This window comes from Pantherophis guttatus, chromosome 3 (assembly GCF_059756535.1).
Source record: "Pantherophis guttatus breed Tessera chromosome 3, ASM5975653v1, whole genome shotgun sequence".
NCBI classification, from domain to species: Eukaryota; Metazoa; Chordata; class Lepidosauria; order Squamata; family Colubridae; genus Pantherophis; species Pantherophis guttatus.
Window position 1 is genome coordinate 141,628,819 of NC_142065.1, and position 14,636 is coordinate 141,643,454.

At 35.7% G+C, this 14,636-nt stretch overlaps 1 protein-coding gene and 1 long non-coding RNA gene across 4 annotated transcripts in view; one reads left to right on the plus strand and one right to left on the minus strand.

The window, feature by feature from the left end:
* BCL2 (BCL2 apoptosis regulator) overlaps positions 1-14,636 on the minus strand; it is a 141,334-nt gene that overhangs the window by 58,907 nt on the left and 67,791 nt on the right. The gene's annotated exons all lie outside the window — the stretch shown is intronic.
* On the plus strand, positions 228-8,770 carry LOC148114839 (uncharacterized). The gene is made up of 3 exons (XR_015733262.1): positions 228-274; positions 5,401-5,474; positions 7,196-8,770. It is a non-coding gene; the product is annotated as an uncharacterized LOC148114839 (long non-coding RNA).

Below are 14,636 nucleotides of genomic sequence, written 5' to 3' on the forward strand. Positions count from 1 at the left end.
CTTCGGATTCTGAAAGAAATGCAAATATTCTGACATGGTATGAAATAGTTTTTCATGTATATATAATATGAAATAGTTTTTCATGTATATGATACATATACGGAGATTCCTTGAAAATTATACCTCTTGTTGAACAATATGTGAAAAAATAAACTGGAAAAACAAGTCTGATTAAATGAATTAGGAAACTATTAAAAACTGGAACTGCAACAGCCATATTTTATTGTATCCAGAACCAATCTCCGTTTGAGCTGAACAGTCCTTGATTTTAAAGGTACATTTAAAGCCTTATGATACATTTCCACATTTGTGTTAGGCTCGTCATTGTAAATGTATGTTTTCCTTTTTCTCCTCCCATTAATTGCTAATTTTTAAATGTTCAAAATACTTTACAGGGAAATAGTTTCTAATTCTACTGATCACAAGATAATTCAGAATATCTAAGCCACACTTTCACAAACTGTAACTCACCACTGTCAATATTGTCAAACCATGAGTTGTGATGGTAACTGAGGAATTCCATATTGATATTATTGTTGTTGTTGTTGTTGTGGATTCTTGGAAGGACGTGTAAAATCTGACAGATACTAATCTACTATTAAACTATGCTCCAAAGTTTTGGACTGCATTAATTTATCAAGGACTTTGAATAAACTGTGCTTTGATGCTTGTGAAGAAGACACGTACTATATTCCAAGAAAGTTTTTATTATATCGAATTACAAATCTTGGTTCAATGAAATTTGCAACTCTTAGCCTTTGTTTCAATGGAGAATCAAGATTGGATAAGTTTCTTAATGGTCTAGGTTTATATTTAAAATCTGAATAACTTAAGAGTTCTATATCAAAGGAAAAGTAAGGAATACTTAACATTTTGAATTTTTTCCTAGTTTTTAAAATATATCTTTTCCTAAAGCATTCCTAGGATTTTCCTTTTATGTATGTAATACTTTCTGTAAGAGCACCATAGATTGCATATACAACATATACAATTGTTATTATTTTAAACTCAATAAAAATAATAAAAAGATGGCACCTCAAGAGGATCCAAAAAACTTGATTTTGTTTCCTCCTTGGGTCATCCCTCCAAAAAAAATGTATGCATCTGGTGTTGCAGCAACATATACTATTAACTGATATTTAATATGCTTGCTTACATGTGAAAAACCTATTCTCGGTAGTTGCTCTTACAAACTTATTTTAATTTTAATCAGCATCTATTAACACAACTTCAGAGACATACTTTGAACTCAGAGAAGTTGCTAAATAGACTTTCAAAGAACTCTAATTGCTTCAATTTGATTTGATGCCAAACTTTTTTTGAGATAACTAGTTTTAATTTTCCCAAAATGCAAACAAGAGGAACAATTCTACTTCTATCCCAGTAATTTAATTTGAGGCAAAATTTCGGTTACTTTTTTTTTTTTAAGTGTCGGGATCACATATTGCTCTGCATTGAAGAAAAAATTCTGGTTTGTTGCAAATATGTGTGTGTGTGTGTGTGTGTGTGTGTGTGTGTGTGTGTAATTATAAATCCTTATTTAAATGATATAAAAATGTTCTACTTTGCCCTGAAAAAATACATGCTTTGGGATTGTACATGACTGATTCTTTCCCCCACCCCAAACCTCTAGCTTAAATAGTGAATGGCTGAGTTCTGAGTCTGAATAAACAGTGTGGGAGGTGACTGTTCTGTGAGGCCCATGTAAAGGATGCAATCATTCTTCTTTCTTAGTCTGTTTGGTATTAAATCAAGTGAAACCAGCTCAATTACTCTACGCGACATTCATTCCACCACTGGAAGATCAACATACAGCATATGCTTTCCAAAAGGAATGGAGAAAACACATATTCGGTCAGGAATTCTCCCAGCTTCTGCTGCTTAATTGTGTATAAAGTTCATTGACTTGCTGGTTACTGTCAGATGATCTAGCTAAAAGCCTGTGGAAAAAAAATGTCAGGAATGCCGCGATCTGGGCAAAAACAAAGCCCACAGACTGCTTTAAATGAAATAAAATTCAGCCTGCCAGCCAGAGAAGTCACCAAACCCAGGGATGTGGGATCAATTCTGGTTTAATTTCACTCAAATATTCCCAAAGCCAATATAATTTTAAAAAACAACAACTATCCTTCCTAGAAACCAGTTTTTGAATGTGTAAAGTTAGTTTTGTTTCTGTGCAGGCTGCATTTGAAAAATGAAGGGAGGGTAGAGAGCAGAGGTGGGTTTCAGCAGGTTCTGACCAGTTCTGGAGAACCAGTAGTGGAAATTTTGAGTAGTTTGGAGAACCAGTAAATACTATCTCTGACTGGTCTCTCTGTCTCCAGAGTCCCAGCTGATTGGGAGAAAAAGGGGATCTTGCAGTAACCTTCCCCTGGATTGGGGAGGGAATGGAGATTTTACAGTATCCTTCCCCTGCCACACCCACCAAGCCACACCCACAGAACTGGTAGTAAAAATTTTTGAAATCCACCACTGGTAGAGTGCCTACTACAGTATATACAGTTGAATTCAGGAACAAATTCAGATTGATGGCTTTAAGCAAATCTTCACTCTTAACTTACTTTCTTAATCAGCAATGTGGAGTAGTAGATGGGTGTCAAAAACATCCTACAACCTTCGTGGTTAAATTTGTCTGCCGAGCAGTTCCTACTGCATTGTGTCATCAATTGCTACAGGTTTATAACAACTACATTCGGTATAACCAGATAGTTTTTTAATAAATGAGGACTGAGGTGTTCAATCAAATCTGTGTTATAGGGGAAAAAAATCAACATTATTCTTCCCAATCAAACCTATGACATAATTATTATCACATTTACAACAAATGAGGTTTAAGTGAAGTTATGAATACTGCACGAAGAAATCGTTCAGTACCAGGGGAAGTAAAACCAGACTGCTTACTAGAAGCACTAATAAAGAAGCTAAATATTTCTAATACATAATACAATGGTACGAATCAATGCAGAAGTCTCTATTTTTTAGATAAATTTAAACCAATCGAAAAGGAGGCCAGCAGAAAGCAAGATGGCAAGATAGTATCACTAACGACAGAGGCACGAGTTTATACAAACTCAAAGAAGTAATTACAGATGGTTCTGGTGAAATCATGTTAATTAGGTCACAAAGAATAAGAATGATTGAATCATAGCAAACAGTTACCTGCACTCCCTATGTTCTTAAAACAGAATTAGAAGCTGCTCTACTTGATTTGCATAATTACTGATAAAATAATATGAATACATGTCAGGTACCACAAGAGTTACCTGAATACAAATATAGATCTGAACACAATCTTGTGGTTTCTTTAGCAGGCATGTTAGCACAGCACTGAATATAGAGTTTTACAGACCTGGAGATTTTGGACTACACTTGATTGCAAAATATAAATTTGGCATTGTACAACACGATTCCTGTTGATGATGTTGCATTTTGCTTGGCAATATCTGATTACATTTGGAAAATGTTAACTTTTGTGATGAATATGAACAACTCTGTAGACTATACAGCTTGTGAAATACTTTGCCTTGTAGTAGCAAAACTGTTCTTAAGGTACTATATTTCCCTAAAATCAAGGAACTATATTCTCGGCGTCGGAAAATACTAGTCTTCACTCAATTTTTGTGTTCATTAATATTGTGACAATCTTTGGAAAAGGATTTCAGAAATAATATGTCTCTCAGGAATAATGCATCTTTCAGGAAGTTTTGCATACTGTACAGTAAGTTCAAGATCTGATATATCAGTTTTTAAAAAGCTGATGACAGGTCAGGGAAAAGATTGCATTTGAGACCTTGGGTAGCTTCTGCAAATTAGAGAAGAAATGCTGAGCTGAAAGGATAAGCAGACTGATGTGATAATAAGGCAGCTCCCTACTTTTTTTAACATGGCACAATGAATATTAATAGCGGTAACTGAAAAGAACTTCCATGTTCAAACCATGATAGGTTTTATTTTTTTTAGTGGCATCGCTACGGATGCAACAATCCAAAGGAGGACTACCTAACCAGCTCTTTTAAAACAAAATAGCAAAACAAAAACAATATTTTGGTCACATTATGCCACAGTATTGTGTTTTACTTTGTTGTGTCCTGCTCCAACCATGCTTTTAAAGGAATGCAACCATACATGTATTTTTCACCAACTGCCCAGTAAGTTATTCCTTCATCCATTATATGGACATTACACTATTCTTACTTAGGCAGGCTACAATACTATCCTACCAATATTAATACATGATTTCAATTGACCAACTACAGAAAGCCTAATGCTTCATAGCACATATTGATGACTACAAGAAGCCTGGATGATAATTTCAACCATCTGAACATAATGTACAAGACCAATAAAACCAGAGTAATATATTAAATTAAAAAGTATAGTACATCTTAGTATTAAATTATAAAGTTGGTTTTATAAGATTATATAGATAACTTACAACAGGCCCTGTTGCATGATCTGCTAGATGTTACTGAATCAAGTTCCCAGCATCTCACACAATTAAAAATATAGGATAGGATTGCTAGGACCGGACAGATTCCCCATCTCTGATCCAAAAGAGGAGTTCTTAATCTTATTGGCATAGTAGGCACTTTGGTAAGTTCTTGTTGGTCATTTGAGGGCTACTGTTGTGGGCTACTGAGATGCTTTATCCACTATAAGATCTACATCTCAACCACAAGTGGCACAGGTAGAACTATCAATGAGTGGCCTGTAGCCACTCATCCAACATATAGAGTCCATTTGGCACTCCACAATATTATTATAAATAACAGGCCAAATCCTAGCATTTTGCTTTGCAGCTGGCCATTTTCCTACTTCCACCTCACCCACTTTCCAGATCCCTAAAAATGATTTGATTCCATTTTTTTTCCAGAAGTACATTCATATTGGAAAATAATGTATTCTAAACTAAACATTTCTGCTTAAAAAGCTGCAATAGCCTGGAAGATTGTGAAATCCAGTGAGTAAAACATTATTTTCAGAAAAATTCTTGCTAGATAGAAGACTCCAGTTTACTTTTTGATTAAAAAAATATGGCGATACTTAAGACGCATAAACTTTTAGTCCTAAACAAATAAATAAATTACCAGTATATCAGTTAATGTTTGCAAACCATATTTCCCACATAAATCTGATGAAGGAGACTGTTGCATATGCATGTTCATTCAACAATAAATTAACTACTGGTAAGTCCCCTATAAGCTACATTTTCTTCACTTGTTATGAAATCCAGAGCACAGTGACTTTTACAATTCTACAATTAATCCTTGCCTGGTCCCCAAATCACTGAAAAGTTTGTATAAACAACTATTGGTTTTCAAGTGCATCAGGATCCTTATACTGCATAGCTTGGTTCAGGATGACGCCAACACTTAGTTAATAAAAGATTTTCTCCTACAGACATTGCACCAACTGTGTGAATGTCCAGGGGGAAAAATGATGTCAGCAATGAAATACTCACCATGTTGTAACAAGTAAGTGGAAGTTTAGATATCCTTATACTCACTGAGTTAAGTTAGCACCAGACTGCAACCCGGATATATTTTTATGGCATTGTGGTTGTAATCCTAGGCTTTTCATTTTGTTCTCTATAAATATCCATATTAAAAATTTAGCACTGTTTCCACAGAAAATATACAACTAGGCTACAAAAAGTTTTTTAACTGGGTCATTTTTAGTACTTATGTGACTCTATTCCCTGCTTTATTTCTTCTTTAATATTTAATTGCTTCTACAACCATCGACTCTTTCATAAAGCTGGAGGAACACTGATTTCACAAAAGTAGCAATTTTTGAGGATGCAAGAAAATCTTTTAAAGGGCCGTGGCATTCATATTACGTTGGCTGGGAGCACAGGAAATCATAATATAACTTAAATGAAGTATGGAAATTCATACTTAAAATGAAGAGGTCCTACATGCAACAGATTCATTATGTCTGGTATATGATATAATAAAAATAACAGAAGAAAGTCTGGACCACTTTGGACCAGTGGTTGGATTCTATTTTTTTTACTACCGGTTCTGTGGGCGTGGCTTGGAGGGCATGGCATGGCTTGGTGGGAGTGGCAGGGGAAGGATACTGTAAAATCTCCATTCCCTCCCCACTCCAGGGAAAGATTCCTGCAAAATCCCCATTTCCTCCTGATCAGCTGGGACTCGGGAGGCAGAGAATAGATGGGGGCAGAGAATAGTCAGAGGTGGTATTTACCAGTTCTCCAAACTACTCAAAATTTCTGCTACCGGTTCTCCAGAACTGGTCAGAACTTGCTGAATATCACCTCTGCTTTGAACATAATCAGTGCAGGAATATTTGGTTTTCTAATATTGTTGGACACAACCAGGTCATGGAAGGTAAACCTCAACAACTAAAGGCACATGTTGTCTATCCTTTCAATAAATCAGAAGTATGCACTAATAAAAGTTGTGTTCTATTGAGTTAGATTATCGTTCCATCGAAACCAAACATTTGTCCTGATTGGCAATGCCCTTTTAAAATTTCATAAAGGGATCTTTTCCTAGCATGCTCAAAATCTTTTTCACTTAAAAGATGTGATCTACCACTAAACCACAGACTCTCATAATCTAGCACAGGCCTTAGGTCTACAATAGGTTGATTTGAAATGAATATGCATTCAATTTTTTTCTGAAAAGCCCAAACTGTCATTCACTTTAAAAGACAGCCACCAGGTAAAGCAACCAATGTACCTGTTTAAAATCTTGCATTCCAAACAAGAAAAATCACATAATTTGTTAGAGGGAAAAATTGATATAACAGAAATTGTCAACCACAAGTCTCTTGAAATCTTCATTTTAGGCTCATTTATTCTTATGCTACCTCATTCCTGAGGCATCTGACAGGGGATCAGACAAAACTTTGATGAGCACAAAAAAGCAACACCATACTGAAGAGGTTGAAAAGAAACTTTAGCTGCTATGATTGGTCAAGGCACATATAAGTTAACTCTATTTCCTCATAACACGATGATTGAGCCACAAAACCATTATGATATAATCCATGGTTAGTTTACTCATATGGTTTAAGGGGGACAATCTCTGATCAGATCATCTTAACCTACTTAATCTAAATTAAAAAACAGAAATAAAACCATTAACCAGGGTTCGCTCTATGATTCTATCTTCTGTCATCAGATCAATCACAGTGATTCAAATCATGTATGTATTATCTTTCACAGTTTATCTAGAATACCTGAAACCATCACTATTATCATTATCATCAGTCACAGCATGGAAGTCCACAGGGAAGGCAAGACAACTAGCAGGAGCTGTGTCAAGACGTCTGCATACATTATGTAAATTATGTACTTGCATCATGATGCCTCAATGCAAATGACATAACTGCATTATTTACATCATCATTTTGGCATTATTTAACCACGTAATGAATCCTTACTATTGTAATTGTATCAACTACTAGAAAAGCATCCCAATAACTGCAAGAGATCATTAGAAATAACGAAGGCTTTTAATAATTTCTAGTATTTGGAATGCAGGCATGAAGTATTGGAAATCTAAAATAAAATGTCTGATAATTATGAAAATTATGTAATTCGGCACTCTAATTACTATGTACCTATCCCCCATTTCATTTTATATCCTTGCACCTTAAAACTGTGGTTGATTTCTTTATTTTGCACATTTTTTTCTGGCAGCAATCCAGGTTTAAAAGGAGTCTAGGATTGCAGCTCTTATACCAGCTTCCTTCCTAGTCTGAAAAAAGACAGAGAACAATTTCACTCAAAAGAAAAAAAAAAAAGACATATTGCTGATCCTGTGGAAATTAAAATATGGCATCTGATTTACAATGTGTGATAAAGCCATTCCTTTCAGAGGTCATTTTCATATGACTGGAGTAAACTGATCCTTAAAACAAAGGAAAACAAAACGGACTTCTGGTGTGTTTTAATATTTCCCCAGAATACCAATCCACAATTAACATGTGAGAATGACAACAATATTTGAAACAATTGAGAATTGAAAAATGGGCTTTTCATCCTTTCCCCGGGCCTGGACATTAACACGTTAAAGATTCCTTTCTATTTTAAACTCATTGATCTTTTATGTTTGAAAGATAAATTGCACAGGAGTACATACACATATGCCCCGCCAGTATCCTCACATCCAAGCAATTAAAACTTCTGAAGGGAAGAGAAACAATTAAGTATTTGTCAGACGGAGAGTTAAGATTAATTGAGCAAGTGAGACAGCAGGGCAACAAGACAGAGTGATTAAACTGAAAGCCTCCCTCTGTACGTTTGCACCAAAAATAAATGTGTTTAATCTTTCTCAACAAGTGCAGTGGAAACAATGATAACAGGCTTTAGCTATACTGGAAAATCTTACTGATTTTTCCCCTCTCAAAAGAACTGGTCAGAAAAGAAATATTATATTTTAAAATTTCCAATAATAACATTAGCATTTCCAATACCAATATTAGGACAGGTAAATTGCTGTAGCTTACATGTCAAGCATTATTTCTAGCCATCAACCTTCTCTCCTTCCTGGAAGTTGCAGGCAGCTTTAGAAGAAGATGGTACTTCCTTGTGAATGTGATATCAACTGTTAGTACTCAACTTGCCACCTTTTCCACAATCTCTTTCTAAGTTTGAAACTGTTGGTTTGATCTTAGCTTAAGCCCCCTACGTGCCTTTTCTTTTTCTTTTCTTTTTTCTTAGTATTACTGATTTTTAAAAAAAATCTATGTAAACTTCTTATGACATGTGGTCACAATAATAAATTGACTGCCTCAATTCAGTCTCCTCCCATTTTTTTTAAGGAAACTTACATGTAGCTTGAGCCAATCCATGTTTACTTGGAATTAAATCTTATTTTTGCAATGAAATTTACTGTAGTAAGTATACATAGAACTGCATTCTAAATCTTATAGGAAGTGATCTGGCAAACCACCAATGGGAATATAAGTGAAGAACGGTGTAATAAAATAAATAAGTAAATAACCTTCTTTGTAGAATGTGTCACAAAGAAATTATATTTTCTCTCCCTCAGCAGACCAAATTCTGCAATGCAAAAATTAAGTAATGAGCCAAAAAGATTTGGATTATTCTCTTGGGTTGCATAAAAGAACAACATAGCTGCAAGCTGATACGGTTTAAGAGTTGTAGCATTTCCCCCCCATCCCCAAATAAACCAGTAGTTTGCCTTTATAATCAAGGCTGGAGGCAAGAAGTAAAGACATGTCAGTGTTAACAATACACTAATATGTTCCAGCAAAAGCACTGCCACAAACTTGACAAACAGCAAGTGATTTAACAGGGTAAGTGAACCAAGAAAGTCGCAACCATCTACGGGGTGGCACAAAAGGACGGGATTGAAATGTAACAGTTCGTGTCTGTACTTGCAAACTCAACAATAAGCCTTCAGCAAATATATTAGGTCGTCCTTTCTTGGCTTCCTCCACAGTTTGAATAGCAAACATCCCAGAGATAGCTTTGTTTCAGAACTTTTAGCAAGGATCCTGTAATTCAAGTCTTCATTATCCCTCACAGATCCGTCTGTTTCTAGACAACAGTTTTTATTCCTGTTTCTTCTTTTCCTTTTACTGTACAATGAAGTGAGAGAGAGAGAAAAACAACAACTTTCCACTTCCCAAGTCAAAGACCAGGTCACAGCAGAAGCTGCAAATCTATTATATATTAGTAAATCTCCCTGCCTCCTTGCTTCAGAAATACAGGAATTGAAAAATAAAATGCTTGACTTAAATTGCTTTCTTTGAAGCAAATTAATGAAAGAAATTAGCAAGGAGGGGAACTTTGGGTATTTATCTAGCTTTATTGCGAGCAAAAAATATTTCTGCAATTGCCTTAAGTCAAACCAATATTCCCAGGTGCAGAGAATTATAGTGAAAAGATTTATTCCGATGGGAAATGAGAAAATGTTTTCCCTGACTGGTTTTTCCCTTTAGATCTCATGGAGAGGGCCAGGGGACTCTCCAGAAGAGTCTGGAAAAAGGGGTAAAGGAATTGCAAAAACCATACCTTTTCAGCCCCACTGGCTTTTCTCCAGTGACTTTTATGGTTGAAAAAGAGTTATTCTGAAAGGAATATTCTGGATCCAAGTTTCAATGCAAAAAACAGAATAATACAAGTTTTTGGGTTGCACAGTATTGGATTTTCAACTATTTTGAAATAATCATCATGGAGAGAGAGAAAAAAGGGATCTTACTATTCAGGGAATAGGAAGCAAATACCACACATTTTTGTGGTCAACCCCCCCCCCCAAATGTCTCTACTTATATAACATTGTCTAGTATTTCCCAGTCAATAAAACATAACTTTTATATGTAGCAGTAGTTCCTAGGAGAAGCATTCCATGTTGAAAAATGGCCAAAGTTCCAAAAATAGCATGTTCTTGAGGGGGGGTGGAATGCCCCTAATTAGCCATTTGCATAAGCTATAAATACAATTAAAAGTCCTCTAAATAACAACATTCATCTTATAGTTTGGATTTCAACAGTTCAGCTTTCCTTTTTTGACTCCTAAGAATAGTCTTTTCCTTCCTTTGTGCCATTTATAGAAACTTTGATTCCATCTGGATGAATTTTGTGACTTATACAAGTAGCTTTTGCTTGGCAAAATATCTAAAGAATATTTTTGCAGAATGCAGACTATAATTATATGAAACAATGATAACAAAATGGTGTGAATATCCATAGTTTCATAATTTCACTGGACCAATCTTGGTTCAGAAATGGTTATTTTAACATTGGTGTAGGAGACATTTTAAGATCCAAATAGTGGTAAATATATCAAAATAAAACAAATGCTGTGAAAACATTTATACCCGTTCTCTTTCTTTGGGGAAGTTAAAAAGCCATCTTCAAAATTTACAAAAGTTAGAGCAAGCGAGTGATCTATGTATGCTTCCCCAGTAATTGCTTAATACCATTTGTTGTTACTTAACTGTTTTTCTGACAAACTAAAAATAATGAGGATAGGTTTTAAATAATTTCAACAGCGGTTGGATAATGGAGTAAAGATACTTTCGTGGGCAGTGGCCTAAGACCCCTCATTCAATTAAATATAAAGACAGGGATTTTAAAAAGCAAGTTATCCAAATTATCGTCCTGGGTTGACAACGCGAATGATAGCTTCAAGCATATATATATATATATATATATTGTACTGTACACCAATATATAGAAACATCACATAACTGCCACATACCACAAAAGCTTGCCACAATAATATTATCTTAATCAACAAATAAAAATAAAACACACTGATGTGATAATATTAGCTGAGAAGCTGTTTCCTCTTGTCTCATTCCAGCATACTTTAATTCTGGGATGAGATAGCTGAAAATTGCCCCCCTGCTACTTAAGCAAACTCAGAAATAAGATGGAGCAGGTAATTTGCTTCAATATTCAGAAGGGTAGGGTTTAAAATTCCCTGTCACATAGCTATGATCCAATACAATGTATTCTTCCATTCTTTTATCATCTAAGTTCAACCCAAGTGAGTGTACTAAGAAGAAAAAGATTTTGAAAGACACTGTTTTGAGTGTTCTCAGCATAGTAATTAGAGTTTTGTGGCTTTGATTAGCTCAGGGGTCCCCAATCTCCAGTCCAATATCGGTCCATGGCCTGTTAGGAACTGGGTCACAATGCTGGAGGTGAGTGGTGGGTGAGCGAGCAAAGTTTCATCTATAGTTGCAGCCGCTCCTAAGCACTAACATCACCACCTCAGCTCTACCTCAGAACATCGGTCATTAGGGCCTGGTTATTTACGGGACCACCTACTACCACCAATAGCCTCCCACCGGCCAGTACACTCTCATAGAGAGGGACTCCTCCGGGTGCCGTCAGCCAAACAGTGTCAACTGGCGGCCCCTAGGGGGAGAGCCTTCTCTGTGGGGGCACCTACCATCTGGAATGAGCTCCCCCCGGAGATACGGAGGATCCCGGATCTGCGCTCCTTCCGCCGTGCTGTGAAGACCTTTTTATTCCATCAAGCGGGCTTGGCCTGATCTCTTCCCTTTTTAAATACGTAAATTTTAATCTGTTTTTAAATTATTGGGGTATTTTAATTTGTCTGGGCCAAATAATTTAATTTGATTTTATCGGGTTTTTAAATTTTGTGTATTTATGTATTTTATTGTTGGCTGTTCACCGCCCTGAGTCCTTCGGGAGTAGGGCGGTATACAAATCAAATAAACTAAACTAAACTAAACTCATAGGACCACGAAGCGTATTATAAATTCTGTATGTGAGGGATCTAGGTTGCACGCTCCTTCTCCCACCCTCACCCCCTATCTTCCATAAAATCGATCCCAAAAAGGTTGATGACTGCTGAATTAGCTTACGTGCATATTTCTTGTGAGACTGGCAGCTATATATATTTGATAATAAATACATGTTTTCAAGTTAGGTATTGCAGCAGAAAGAACTGATCTTGCTGCTTAGGATGGGCGGGATAAGGGATGAAGTCTTAAGGTAAAACAACAATTACTTAAACCTGTGGCTCAGGCCTTAAAACAATGTTCCAAAGCATACTTCCAATTCAACCCTTGTAATACTTTCAAGAAAGAAAGATAAAGTCTTTGGAATGACCTGCACTGTTCCCACATTTGAATATGATTGAAAATGTGTGGTATGATACAGATGTGGTAAGCATGTAGTGCATACAAGGAGATCTAAGAATATTTCTGAGCTAGAAGAGTGGAAAATTGTTTAAAAGCAAGAATAGGAAGACTTATAGCAAGTTACAAGAAAAATTTGGAAGCTGTTATTTCATTTAAAGGATTATAAAGGATGAATGAACCTGTTTTATGCACTATGTTCTTATTTTGATTCCATAAGCAGCTAAACATACGTAGTATGTATGTATTAAAATTTACAGAAAGATATCACTGATCCTCTTACCATGCAAAGACTGAGTCAGCTTTTCTTTGTTTTCAGATTCACTGAAACATACAATTTGACCAGGAGTGTTTAATCTTTGGAATCCAACTGTAATTCCCACATCAGTTGAGATGTAAAGATTGGGAACAAAAAAGCATCTTTAAAAAAAAAATCTAATGTATTCTGAATTATGACCTATGAGTCAACAATATTGTCCCTGATGAAGAAAGATAGTATGTTCAAATAAAAAAAATAGTTCTGCATTTGAGGTACAAATTGAAAGTGTTGTCATTGTAAACATATTGGAATTAAGGCAAAACATCATGGCATTTTTCATGTGTTTTCTTGGGACACTATACTTAAAACTGAGGAGTAAAAGCTTGATTCTTCCAACACATTCTATTTGAAGTATCAATATATATATTTTTTAATTAGATATTTTGTTTTGGCTATATGTATGTATATGTATGTGCATCTTTGAGTCAATTCTGATTTGCGGCAATTGCCCCCACAAGTCCCTGCAATTTTCATAAGTATTTTGCCACTGTCTTCTTCCTAGGGCTGAGAGACAAGGATCCCTAAAGTCTCCCAATTTCTAGCTAGTGTCTAAACTTTACATCAAATTGTGATTCTCAGAACTAGTTACCAAAATAATATTCCTTATTATTTAACTAAAGTGAAAAGTTGCAGTTATAAATAAGATGTCAGTATTCATTTTCTGGGGAATAAAAGGAAAAGAGATGTAGGAGATGACCAGGCTGAGCCCGAGGGAGGGGTCAAACGTGTCATCAGTCATGAGTCCCTTCGCACCCACAAGAAATTTAATTTGAATTCCTGTGACTCTTATCTACCGCCAATTTGCTTGGATCGCTAGTAGTTCAGATTCTTGTAGAGAGCTTAAGCTTGCAATAAATCTTTATACTGATTTAAACTGCCTGGATCTCCTGATTTCCCTGGCGCTTGACAGGAGGGAAGATATGCAAGATTCTGTTAATGTAACCTTACAATAAAGATAGAGTTAATATTCACTCTTGCGCTTCTTGTATGGACTACCTCAAAGGGCTAACATACCATAAGGAAGACAGATGGATGGTGGTAGCAATTCTCAATTATGTATACTGAAATAACAAGAAATCTGCCAGCCATTCCTGCATTCTTCTGTTCGATCAGAAAACTCAATCTCACTTTCAGAATGCAATTCCATTGTGCTATATTGCTTTGGCTTAGGGTGCCTGGATCTGTACTATTGACCCGAGATACTGCTAAATTTGTTTAACAGTCTCCCCATCTCTCCTTCCTGTAAGGAACTGTGGGAATTACAATGTTGTAGAGTTGCTGAGAGTTCTCAACACTATGCTAGGTTTACAATTCTCCAGGTTCCAAGGCAAGGTAGGGGGGAATCAAGATTCTTTTAAAGTGGTTTAAATTTGTAGTGTAGAATTTCCCCAGTCTCTATGCAGCTAAGTGTCTGTTAATAAGGAACATATGGAAGTATTTTATTTAAATCTTAACTCTGAAATATATGTCTAGAAAGAGAAGGAAAGGGACTCATAAGGAGAGTTTGAGATTAGTTCTATGTTACATCATGTGTGACTAACAGCCCTCACTAATTTTTGTAATTTTTATGTATTATGTTAAATTATCGGTACATTCCAATTTTAGATAGGTATGTCTGGGTGAGTGTGTGTGTGTACATACAGACATACATGATTCTGGATTATCAGCACTAACTATAAGAGATGTCTGAACTGAACAAT